Source organism: Mugil cephalus, chromosome 1 (genome assembly GCF_022458985.1).
Source record: "Mugil cephalus isolate CIBA_MC_2020 chromosome 1, CIBA_Mcephalus_1.1, whole genome shotgun sequence".
NCBI classification, from domain to species: domain Eukaryota; kingdom Metazoa; phylum Chordata; class Actinopteri; order Mugiliformes; family Mugilidae; genus Mugil; species Mugil cephalus.
Window position 1 is genome coordinate 2,407,916 of NC_061770.1, and position 13,493 is coordinate 2,421,408.

The following is a 13,493-nucleotide window of genomic DNA, read 5'->3' on the forward strand; positions in this document are numbered from 1 at the left end:
AGTGAAGTGGGAGTCAGAGAGGTTGGGGTGGGGGTTTCGCCTCATCCACCATTGGTTAAAGACAGTGCGGGGGACACACCTGTGAGAGCCAGAGGCTAAGGAGATTGGCTGAGACCTGAAAATTACACCTGTGGGGAAAAGAGGAGGAGGGCGGGTCAGGCTACATGTAAACCAAGCCCTTTACAAATTCAGCCTCTGTCTTCTTGAGGAGCTTAACTGCCTAACACCGCCAATGAGAGCTCATGGAAAAAAACAAGTTTTGCTCTGGCAGCAGGAAGATAAGTGACGCGCCTCAAACTGGTTGGTTTTGTTCCGGGGTTTGGCTCTTCCTCCAACTGTACGGCTGCATCTACCTGAGAGGGACGGCTTTTTCTTCCTTCCCTAATCGCCACTCCAGAGGTCGACTGTCCTTCAGCAGGAGCAGGAAAGAGGAAGACCAGCCAACGGGGCGTCAAGAGCCCTCATACAATGATGCCTGTTGTCTTGGGTTTCTGGCTCGGTGACCGCACCTGGGAAAGACTGGGTAAATTCACGAATGTGATCCCTTCTTTGTCTTCATTCTCCATCTTTAAGACTCGAGCTGTCGTCGTGACCTGTTGCTCGCTGTCGGCACAGTTAAAACTTTAAGGATGTTTGGTAATCGGCTAAGAGCAGGAAATGCACGGTACAACAATTTAGGTCATCGTACGAAGCCCTCTGCGAGTGTGCGTCGGTATAGGAGGGTCTAGGTAGTTTCGATGGGAAGCGAAAATAATGTGTATCAGATTCCACCTCCATTTAACCAGAGAGAAAGAAGAGGAAACAATAGAAGCCAACGCTCATTCCTAAACTGGACAGACCAGTTGGGGCAGGTAAAGGCAAACTGCCAGACTTGTCAAAGGATACGAAGACAGAAGCTGACTCCTTCTTTTAGAGCGTTAATATGTGCTTTACAAGGAGACACCCACAGTATTACGGTACGGAACAGCTTTACAAATTAATAACCCAACAGAAATAGCTAATCAGTTTAACAAATACTATTAGCCTTAAATAACTCCTTAGGAAACTTTTTTTCTACAACCTGTTGAATGTAACGCCTTTATCTGTTAATATATAATCTAGTTTTTGTTTCTAAATTTTAACCTCCTATCGCTTTTCGCTTCTCATTATGAAGTGGATACGAGTCAGACGTAAAATGTCTGCTAATCCATTTTTCCTGCCTCTGAGGTTTGATTGCAAGTTGAGGCAGAGCGCAGAGTTGGATTTACCAGAGCAGAGAATTTCCGCTAGTTAGAAGGTACACATTATTATGTTTTCTAGGCCGCTATTAAGGTACAGTCAAGCAGCTGAGGACTGTGGAAGTCTGGGAAGGGGGGAGGGAAAATGGAGGGAAAATGTCGACCGCATACTGTACGGCAGCAACGGCAGAGCGAGGTGGAAGATTGTGATTGGTGGAACATTTGTTCATTTCTTTCATACACCTGAATAGCTGCAAGTCACATGAGTGCTAGTCGCACGGCCAGTGTGTGGCAGCGGGGGTGGAAAGTTTTAGAGGGGAGGCTTTTAATTATTATGAGGTTGGAACAAGTGGTGGACTTATTAAGTTGTTTGTTCAGGTTTGAGTCACAGGTTACAACTGAAAGGGAAGTGCAGTTCTTATCTCCTCATGAGGGTGAGAGGTTATGTTAAAGCTGCAGCATGATTCAGCTGATAGGGTGAATGACAGTGCATTAGGGGCCAGGGCCATTTTAAAACATGTTAATGGTAATCTAATATCTGAAGAACACAGTTTACTTCTTCTTCATTAACAATGATTAAGAAATAGGGTAAAAATAACTAAATAAATACAAATCTTTGTAGTATTATTGAGCATTTAATACACTTTAACGTAAAGCTACTTTATGCTTACAGCATGACAACAGCATGCTAATATGAAATTATTCATAGCAGTGTGAATACTTTTAGAGTTCAAGTTTCTTAAATGCTTTTAAATACTTATTTATTTTATATTTTTATACTATTTATTTTATTAATAATATTCAAAAGGCAAAAGGGACCTGCCAGTAAGGAGGAGGAGAGGAAGTATGTAAAGAATCATTAAGTTCAAAAGGAAAAGTTCAAATCCGTTTTGACAGTCAAATTTGATAGTCAAATTTACAATATTCAAAGCAGAGAGACGACTATAGCGAGCATCTGGGGGTGGGGGTCTAGTATAAAGTATACCTCCTCTATTACTGAGTATACGGTTATAAGTAGTTTGAGTGGCACATGATAAGCAGTATCATGGCCTAAATATCACGGTTACCTCAGTAGTCTGAGGCCCAGTTAGGTGGCGCTGAGATAAGGTCTGAAGTTAAATAAGGTTTTGGGTTTCCCTGTCATTGTTTTCTCACAAAGACAGCAACTATTGATTAAGGGCCAGGCCAGTTTACCTATCGGGTTGTTCGCTTCACAGCAGAGTCACATTCCAGCAGAGAGGGCAGAGTTACCTGAGCACGCCTCACTTCCACCAGGCAAAAAGCATGGGTAGCCTTCACCGGTAGAGAGTCAAAAACTGTCCAGTTAATATCAGTGACTGGGAGCAGAAGAGGAAGTATTTGGAGAAATGACAGGATGTAGGGTTGCTTAAATATCTGAAGTGACTTGCTCTACACTGATACAGGTATTGTTATCTTCACAGCTCGTTTCTGCCTGCTTGAATTTTCTGGGCTAATCTTTTTTCACTTCTTTCTTTCTTTCTTTCTTTCTTTCTTTCTTTCTTTCTTTCTTTCTTTCTTTCTTTCTTTCTTTCTTTCTTTCTTTCTCTCTTTCTTTCTTTCTCTTCCTCAGAGGGCCTGCAGCACTGGTTTATAATGCTGATGATTAACTAAATAGAGTCTGGGAGAGCAGGTCTGCTTGGCTTTCTCACTTCATGGGGCCTGCCTGACTGGGAGGAAGACAGCGCGTTCTCAGGCAGCGGGCTGGAAATTCAAGATCTTTTTTTTTTCTTCTTTTTTCAACCCCCTCCCTCTAAATGTACTCACTTTGCTTTGGTTTTGTTACACTCTTTCCTTGGGGTACCTTTCATGACGGTAAGGTTACAGGTGCATTCTCTATTTTCTTTCTCCACCTTCTTCCCCCTAAACTTTTCCCTCCCTTATACTCTCTTTTCTTTCTCCCTCCCCCTCTCTCCCCTGTGTTCTACTTTAGCGTTGCTTACAGGATGACTTGAAACCTGTTCTTTCTTAATGAAGGCAGTAATACAGCAAATTTACCTTACGAAATATGGAAAGATGGGCACATAAATGTACAAGAAATTCAAATCTTCGTTGAAGGAAAGCACTAGGTACTACTTTAATATTTCAGGAATTCTAATGTTAAAATGTTCGTATGGTGTGTGAGGATTTCACGCGTTGTACCTGTGAATGATCCATGTTATTCAGTAAATGAAGGCTGTTTTAGTGACCTTCTGCAGACTTGTTGTTAGCTCAGGTCGAGCCAAGCAGCATTCCATCAGCCTTTCATCACTCCGCAAACACAAAGACATCGGCCTTAGAGGTCCACCAACGGAAAACTAGGGAACACAATACATGGACTTTTCCTTTCTTTGATTCCATAAAACATCTGCTGGTACAGACACTGCTTGAGTATGCTGCTACTTAAAAACGCAACACCCATCCGCTGAGATACAGCATGACGTGGAATGGAGAGGCATTTTTGAAGTTGCATTTTTGAGTGGATGTGCGCAACGTCTGCCGTTTAAAATTAGTCAACCGCCATGCATTCTGTGAAAGGCAGCACTCCCAACCTTGCCGTGCCATAGATTTAGACTAGTCAGGGCAGGCTTTGGCAATCATTAACAACTACTGTGGCCCAGTCTTCTGTGAAGTTTAAGCTGAAAACCCCAACCACAACAAGGGCTCAGTACTTGCACAATGAAGTGGTGGTCTCCAGATATGGACTTCCCCACTCCTATTTACGATGCTATTTTTGAGCCAGTGCATGTCCAAGTTTTAGTTTCATCTGTACCACAACAAAACCAGAACTTAACTAGAGCAGAGGGAGGGAAAAGCTTCCTATCTTTACATATTTTTAGTCTTATTTTTTGTCAAATGCTCACTCAATACTTGCTGTACATTATCTGCTTTAGTAGTTTTCACATCCTCAAATGAAAGTGTCACAGTCTTTATATCAGCAAGAGCATTTGTGTTAGGAGTTAGTAACTTTCTGTTTAGGGTGATTGTCTTCATCTTACGAGGCAGCATTGGATATCATCACTTTCTCTAATACTGCCTGGTAATGATGATGATAGTCATCTGCTGACGGCAATCTGACAAACCACTTTAGCACAGCAGCAATGTGCTCCTGCCTTGGACAATGAATCAGTTCAAGCAGTTGAGGAGCAACAGAAATGGCTCTCAGGATCCATCTTACCTGACAGTGCTGGATTGTACAACTGTTGTTCTAACACTGTCTGGTAACGATGTTTCCTGGGTGACTCTTTGGATCTTCGGTGTGACTGTGGGGCGGTTGCCCATCAAAGTTTCTCTTTAAAATATAAAATAAATAATTTTCAAGTAACTGTTGAAACCAAGAAGAATCCCGGGACGTTAGGTTGTACATTTCAGACTGGAGAATATTTGTGTTACACATTTTACACTGAAGTTAATAGTAAGACGGTGTGTTGTTTGTAATACATTTGCATTGTAGATGCCTCAGGCTGCTGTACTAATGATCAGTCAAACTAAAAAGGCACAGACATAGCATTTGTTTGACAGACAAAGCATTTGTTTGAGTTAAACACGAACATTTATGTCAAAGACCTTTTTCTTTATTGCATTGAGAGTCATGTGAGAAAGAGTAGATCTTTTATGCAATTATAGACCTGAAGGTCAGCTTTTATGTTTTTTTTTTTTTTTTTTACCTCTTCACTTGTCTCCTTGTTCTTTTTTTTATGGCAACTTCACCCCACCCAAGTTAAAGAATAGCAGTCAGTTGATGGTTCCACCGGTCTTACAGGGCCTTATTTCCTTGTTCCCTCCCCTGAACAGCGTTGGTCTTTGTGTTGTGTGTCACTGATTGGTCCACATAGTCCTACCTGCGTGGCACATCCTGGAACTGACACATGAGCTTACCAGAGCGTGCTTTACCATTTAAAAAAAAAAACAACTTAGCTAGAGATGCTTTTACCAAGCTTTCTAAAGTTTTTGCACGCTAAAAGGAAACAAATACTTCATGTATATATATATATATATCTATATATATATATATACTAACACAGATTTCAGGCAGTGTATTTGAAGGTAAGACGTACACTGATATGTCTTGCCACTCTCAAACAATACAGATTAAATGCACAATTTTACACAATGATCAATTGAGTAATCAGCTTAGACAGGCATTTAAAATTAATGGGTAAAGCCTTCAAACAGACATCAGAAACAGAGGCAAATAATAGACACAGAGAGAGCAGAAACCTAGTGTTTGTTAAAGGAGGGAGAATTACCCCACAAATATTGAGCCACACCTTTATTTGCCCACCTAGCTCTATTATCAAAGCCACAAACACAAAATAGTTCTTTTTGTTCCTGTAGCCATAGCCTCTTCTTCTTGTTGTTGTCATATATTTTGCATTTATGGAATAATATAGAAAGACAGAGAACAGCAATAATTAAGCTGCTCCCATCCCCCTCCCTTGTCTGTGTACTTGTGGCTTTTACGCTCTCTCTCTCTGCATGCTTGCCCAGTTTAAATGTTCATATGAATGAAGGTACTTTGTAGTGTGTACGGAACCTGTGATTGCAACAAAAGAGGAACTGCTCATTTCAAACTGTTTCTGCTACTCTGTTCTGTATCTTCCAGCTCTTCCTCTTTGCGCAGGTGAAAACTCAGAGGTCATCCTTCCAGCCTGTTGATAGGCGTCTTACCAGACATGGTTAGATGTAATTACTCTTGTCTAATACTGTCTGGTAATGCCGTCCATTAAATGGCATTACCTTCTGCTCTCTTACTTCCCCTTCTCTTGCTCTTGTGCATCTGACATGCGTCGTATTGACAAAGGGCAGCCCAGGGAATCACATCATCATATTAATAGTAGAGGCAGATGGGGCAGAATCATGATGACTATGGAACTATGATCCCTGCACTGGAAGATGGATTGATTTCTTGTGGTTTCTTCCATGTGACTTGAGTCAAAGTTTCTCCTTTGAGCAGCAGTCGAGGATGACATGGTACTTCTTACTGTAGACGTTTTCTGATAAATGCCATGCAGTAAAATTCATTTCTGGCAGGGATCCTAATGCAAATATCATGTAAAAAAAATCCATATAAAATATTCTGTGACTTTTATCTGTTGTATTATCTGCTTTCTTCCTAACCCTACAATAACTGAATTCTTTCAGGGAAGTTGGCTTTTCTCCAGGTACAGAAGAACAATGCACGGTTTTTGAAACTCTCTTATCTATGACACACTCTGTACTTAATGCTTTTCAATGTAATATGATGTTATGTAATGAAAAAGGAAACATTAAATAAAAGAGGACAAAATATGAAATGTTGTTTTTTTTTTTTATTTCTGAGCACATTTTCAGTGATTTTTAAACTATTTCTTCATGCAACCAGAATACCGGCCCTTTGTAGCAGATTTTTCTAGTAATTGTGAACTCTTCGCTGGGCCACACCGGAATGCCAAGCCCCAGTCAGGTGTGGATCAGGTTACTGCTGAACAGAGCTTCTTTTTAAATGCCTCAATTTACCCATGAGCCCTAGCCCCTACCCCCACATCAGCTAAGCCCTCATTGTGTCCCAGTCTGTGTTGGAACACAGTAGGCTAGCTTGATAGACTGAGCAACACAAGGTGCGTTTTCACTGCCAGGGTGACTTACAGTAGGCTGCCTCTAATACATACCCTCAGTCTGTATAGTGAGGAGTTACTTTAACTTACAGGTGTATTTTTTTAAGCAGTCCTAACTCTGCCTCACAAACTGAGTATGGAAAGCCCACAAGTGTGGACGAGTATGGATGTGGTGTTTAGTTATGCTGAGGGGGTTCAGTTGACTGGTTAAACGTTGCTCTGATTTTATCAGTTACAACACAAACACAAAAAACATTTAGCCGTTTAGCATAACAGACTTCAGGCCTCATTGATCTCCTCTGCTGTGGAAAGAGTTTGTCAGTCGCTGTAACGTTACACCCCTTACATCAGTATCCTACACCTTGTGAATTTAAACGTGTTCTTTTCATTTGACACTTCCCAGACACCATGGTGTAGTCAGATCCAGCAACATGCCCATTTTATGTACTATTTGCTCATTAGCAATGTTTTTTGTGTTAGTGCCAGTTTCATGACAGCCAGAGAGCACGATCTAATACCTAATATAATACTGGTTCAACATCTTAAATAAATACAGATTAAACAAGGACAGAACAACAAAGCTCACTTAATCATTAATCTCGGCCTCAGGTGAGGCGCAGGATTTTGTCAAGTCATCTTGTGTCCGCTTACTTGTAGACAGTGTAGTACCATGAGGTGCCATACTGCAAAATACACATCATAGCAAGAGTGCCTGTGCTTTTATTTTATACTGCTACCGATCAGTCACAACATTAAAACCACTGACAGGAGAAGTAAATAACATCCACCATTTGGTGAAATTCAGTGTTCTGCTGGGAACATTTTGGACCTGGCATTCATTCATGTGGATGTTACGTAGACAAGTACCCACCTACAGCAGACCAGGCAACCCCACCTCATAGCAATGACGCTCTTGATGGCCAGGCACACATCAGTGTACTTATATTACATTAAAAAGTGGAGTTTTTTGTTTAAGAATATAGCAATTTCTATGACAGCTAAAAAACAAATCCTTAAATAATCTATGTATACATTTATGTGACCAGATTTGACAGGACTGCATTTGCATTATTTTAGGCTTAAATAATTCAAATGTTCAGCAGACCAACATAAGTTTACTTCAGAAGTTTCTGCTTAAGAGAAATACATTTACCCTCCATAAATGATTTAACTCAAGAAATGACTGGTGGGATTGTATTCGGTTCGTTTGTCCTTTGGTGACGTCACATCACTGTATCACATTCCTGTCTGGCGAAAGGCCTATGGAGGATTCCTGCACCGGTCTGTGCATGCTTGCAGTCAGACCAGATTCCTGCATTTTCTGCTGGCGGTAGATGAGGAGGAAGCTGGATTTGCTAAACCAGGTTTGCCATTGCAGTTGAACATGAGCATAGCTGAAGCTAAATGACTGCAATATGCCTCCAAGTGTGCTGACGACAATAGAAGTAAGGAGTTGTCTCCCTCCTGCTCTAAAAAGAGTGTAACTGGTAACAGGTTTGGGTGAAAGCATTGCCAGACAACTGGAATATAAAACTCAATCATAATGATGTACAATGCTGCATTAATTCACATTTTTAGATACATTGAAAAAGAAAAAGATGGCATCAACTTCTTTTTCATTTTAAGTATAAAACACAAAACACTGAACTGTTCATGCATGCAAACAAGTTTAACTCACTCCACACACTAGTATTAGTATTAGGTAGTAGTATTAGGGAAAGGGGTCAGATGTTTATTAAAAAACAAAAGACATTTCATTAATTTCATTAAGGGAGTTTATTAATTTTCAGAGAAAAGAAACCCATTACAACAAATAACACTGGTGTAAAACTATCACAGTAGGCTCATCTTCAGTAAAGTAAACATGATAGGCCAGAAACATGCGATATTTGGCACAGTCCAAAACACAAGTTATCCTCAAGAGTCACTGGTGGTCCCAAAGTTAACCTAGTTTTCCCAAGGAGAAAAGCACTTCAAACTGAACAAAGCAAAGACAGATGTAAACTAAATACATAGCAATGCTCATTTGTTGATGGTTACATACAAGAAGAGCATGCCTCCAATGCTTTACTTGTATGTAACCATCAACAGATGAGTACTGCCTCTAAAAACACCATCAAAGACATTCATATACTGTCTCAGATGTGATATTTACCCTTTAATGTAAAAGTGAGTTTTTGGTTTGGTAGTGGATTTCCAAGATTTGGGACCACAAATCCTGGATTTGTGGGCTGTCCCATAGGCAGTGGTATAAAGTGCCCTTTCTACCACATTTGTAGCATGTGTCAGGATCATTGGGGTTAAATCTATTTAGCTGAGTTTTATTTAATACATTTAATTCAGGTTTGTATTTATCAGAACCCACATGATTCGTGTCTGTTATTAACCTGATACTCACCTGCTGTCAGAGGATGTTGTTCTGGTCTAAACCTGGGTGGTATCTTCTTTTTCACAGCTGGCACCTATATGACAACCCATTAATAGCCAGAAACTCCAGACTCACAGTGTGAGACAAGGAGCCCAGTTGTCTTTGTTTTCAGATATACCGTTATCTGGATATCCTCACTGACATACAGAACAACAGATGTGTGATTATGTGGGTCACATACTTCCTGTAAAAATGTTCTCATTTTAACACCAATGCTCAGTTCACCTGTGACATATCCAAAATATATTAAACGCAACACAACTGTTAAACTGACTCGATCATGATTTAGTAGCAACATAATCAGTCACCCATTGTGGAGTCAGTGTTTGAACAGATATGTACCCTAATAAAACTGTTAGATAAAGAGTTATGAGGTGTGACAGACTTAAGACGTCCCCTTACACAACTGTGTAGGAGTTGGTAGGCCAATAATAATAACCAAACACAGGACAGCTTTTACATTTTTATTTCTCACAAAACATCTGGCATTCAGGATGGCAGTCTGCCATGTCTCGGCTTATGCCTCATTTGTTTATTACTGTTTCCGTTGTGGAAGAAAAAACAGTTTCCCATAATTATTGCAGACATGCTTAGCTTCTATTTAATATCCACTGCATATTCAGTGAGGTATTATTACCTGCTGTTTGGATGTTTCCTCCAAAATGCTTCAACATTGCATAATGCATAACACAAATAAATTTAAACATTGAATTCGGACCTTATTTTTTTCATGATTCTACTTGTCGAAACGAAAAAGTAGGGCTAGCATTCGGTAGCTAGCACGATGTGGCACGACGTAGCAAAAACAACAGATAATGTATGTGACCACAACAAACTAAAAGGTAAGGGTGAAAGGTAAGGGGAGTAAATTAATGCTAAAATCCAACCTAACCTTGAGTTCTTCTGAATGAAAATTTCATTACACTGTCATGGTCATAGCAAGCAGGGAGCATAGCATGTGTCAGCTAATTAGCAACTCTTGGCTAACATGCTGGCCATGACTACAATAAATATTAAAAACAGAGAGAAGTTAAGGAAACTACTTACTTGAGTTAGTTACCAGCTCTCTACAACCCAGTCAGCACCAGCAGCTAAGAGAAGAAAGTCATCTGATGTCAATGTTACACGTAAAATGGTGAGTTTAGTGAGGTATAACGGAGGTATAATTGAATTATGTGGTAGTTGCTCATGAACACAGCTTTGGTACATTTAAAGTTTACATCCTAAAATTGTGCTTTTGTTTTTGTGCATTTAAACAGTCATTTGAAATAGATAGCGGGCTACAAAACAATATGTATTATTATTTAGGTATTTTTTGAAGGGGGTTAGCATGTTCAGTTGTAGCTACTCAGCTAGCAGAGCTAATATGTGACTGTTTCAAATATACCCTCTAAAACCTCTACATAACCTCAATCTGAAACTGTCTCACATTTTAAGGTTGTGGGTTGTTTTAAAAACCGTCTTGCCTTCTTCTCATAACCACAGTAAAAGGTTTTGGATTTTAAATTTAAATTTAAAAGCTCAAGCTAAGTGTCTCCTTTCTTTACGTTTAGCTTGTAGCAGTGGGTTTAAATCATATTGTGTTGGTTAAAATGCAACACAAAACAAAACCACCACCTGATTAGACTTGTCCTATCAAATGCAAATGTTTAAACTGAGCTTTCTGGTCAACTTGACGTGTTGGTGTTGTGTTGTTATTTGACACAAAAACTGCCAGGCTGAGATAATTTACTCAGCTACACAAGCAAACCAAGGAACATAAATAAAGTTAGCAAAGCTTGCCAATAATCTCCTTTTGATGTTTTTGAACTGGTCTTTCCGCAGAGTTGGTTGACGTGTTTTCATAACTGCCAGTACATTTCCATATTAGATAAATGGATGAACTCACAGTACCATTAGTTTCTCTATATGTTTTTCCTAAATGTCATCTCTCCATCTCTGTATCTTGACAGTTTTTTTCTATTATCTATGAGTAATGAGATTTGGTATTCCTCATGTGTCATTCATTTGAAGCTCTAGAGGGTGTAACCAACATACTGAATGACCTTAATCCAGGTGTTTGCCATCTGTGAGCACTGTGCATATTTGCATTAAAATAACATGCTATACTTCATAGTTGTAACCTTTGTCTTAGTAATTTACTTACTTCATAAAGACAATATTGAAACATTAAAACAACAGTTTTAAGACAATTTGTGTATAGAATTTTCCCATGTCACCATCAGTCTTGGTGAAATTTGATGTCTTTGTGTGTCCATCTTGCCTTTGTCACCAGTGGGAATGAGTGGATACAGATCCTGGGAACACGGTGTCACCCCCCAACTACAGCAGCCCCCTGTTTACTGTTTATTTAAGAAAGGGACAGTGCAATTTCATAGAACACATGATTACCCATGGTTAAAAAAGCCAGAATTAGCCAGAAGGCTAGTTTTCATCTGTAGTCCCCTGGCCTTGATGTAAAAAAGGCAATAAGCATACAACACATGTACAATATAATACAGATACATAAACAACACTTACTGTATAATTAAAAAAAAAAAAAAAAAAAAAAAAAAAAAAAAAAAAAAAAAAAAAACAATCAAAATACAACACAACATTTTATCATAACATCAAAACATCAGAGCATCACAACATATTTTAGTGTTGGCAGCTATAGGTGTTGATAAGCCACGTTTTCAGTTTTTTTGTAAAGCCCTTGTATGTCGTGAGCAGTTTAATCTCCTCAGGTATTGAGTTCCACACACTTGCACTCCTTACTGACCAGGCCGACTTACTGAAAGTGCTCCTGCGCAAAGGAATATAACAGTCACCTCTGACAGAGCCTCGAGTGACACGCTCAAGGCTGTTTCTTTGGCTGATGAACTCTGCCAGAGGATCTGGAGCCAATTTATGGAGCACTTTGTAGGTCAGTTTTAGGTCTGCAAATGTGTGAAGACTGTCCCAATTTAAAATACTATACTTTTTTAAAATTTCACAGTGATGATAGTGCCTAGGTTTTTTATCCATAACTTTAATTGCTTGTTTGTACAAGATTTCCAATGGTTTTTTTGAGCTCTGACCAGCCTGGGACCAGCTAGTTAGGCAGTAGTTGAAATGACTGAAAATCATCGAATGCAAGTACATTTTTGCGGCTTCAGTAGACATTTCATTTCGAATTGCACGAAAATTAACGAGGTTTAACTTGATTTTTTTACACAATTTGCCAATATGGGCTTTAAAGGAAAGCTCAGAATCGATTGTTATCCCAATATATTTATATTGGTTGACAATTTGCTCTGCTCTACTGGTGTAATTCTGTAAGAAAATCATGAATAGTGTGTGTGTGTGTGTGTGTGTGTGTGTGTGAGAGAGAGAGAGAGAGACCCTATTGAGACCTGCTTTTGTTTACATCGTAACTTAACTCCATTTCTTCCACTATAACACCTTGACAAGGAGAATCCCTCCAAATAATGGGTTGTGTAGGGACACCATTGCTGCAGGCTGCAGGCTGCTGTAATTGCCGAACACTTCCTGGTAGGAGGCAGTTGAGATGACATGGGAATGGGCGAGTCTCCAAAGACACACACAACATAGGGTGTCACCGCCCCGAGACAGACAGGCAGGCACAAACGCACGACTACTTTTCATATAATGATATATTAATAGTGATGTGTCATTATTTTGTGTTTGACTACTTTTGTGTGAAATAAATAGAAGATGTGGATTTTTGTAGTGTTGACTGTCATAAATGAATATGGGAAAATCAAACACTGAAAATTAAACTTAAACTAGTAAAGTATAGTAAAATAAATAGTAAAATAAATAAAGTGAAGAATGCCACATTAGTGTTTAAATAAGAAAGACATTAATATTAGCGTTAAAAAAAAAAAAATACAAAAAAGGAACATAGACCACACATGCAAATGCATATAATTTCGTACACTGTATAAATATACACACACAAACGCACACAGCCTCTTGGCAGATGGTGAACCATGAGGTCGACAGGGCTGTAAAACAAGCCTGTTCTCTTTGTCCACCTACGCAGCACTTTGCACAGTGTGTCTATCAGATGGCGGCTCTTTATCAAGGTGTGGCTGACACTGGCTCCACACAAAGCTCTGTTAAACAGAAATATATGAGGCCTGCTTCTAATAACTGGGATTTTGTGGCCGAACTCCCACCATTGCTGAGCTCTTATCGCTGCCATTTTGCTCTCAGACATTCACAGTCATGTACAAACAACTCAACTGACCAAAATGTCTGGTACTGATT

The 13,493-nt window shown here is 39.5% G+C and overlaps 1 long non-coding RNA gene across 1 annotated transcript; it reads left to right on the top strand.

Moving 5' to 3' along the window:
* The first annotated feature begins 210 nt into the window (after positions 1–210).
* LOC125019984 lies at positions 211–6,511 on the top strand. The gene is made up of 2 exons (XR_007114156.1): positions 211–523; positions 2,809–6,511. It is a non-coding gene; the product is annotated as an uncharacterized LOC125019984 (long non-coding RNA).
* Positions 6,512–13,493: the final 6,982 nt, after the last annotated feature.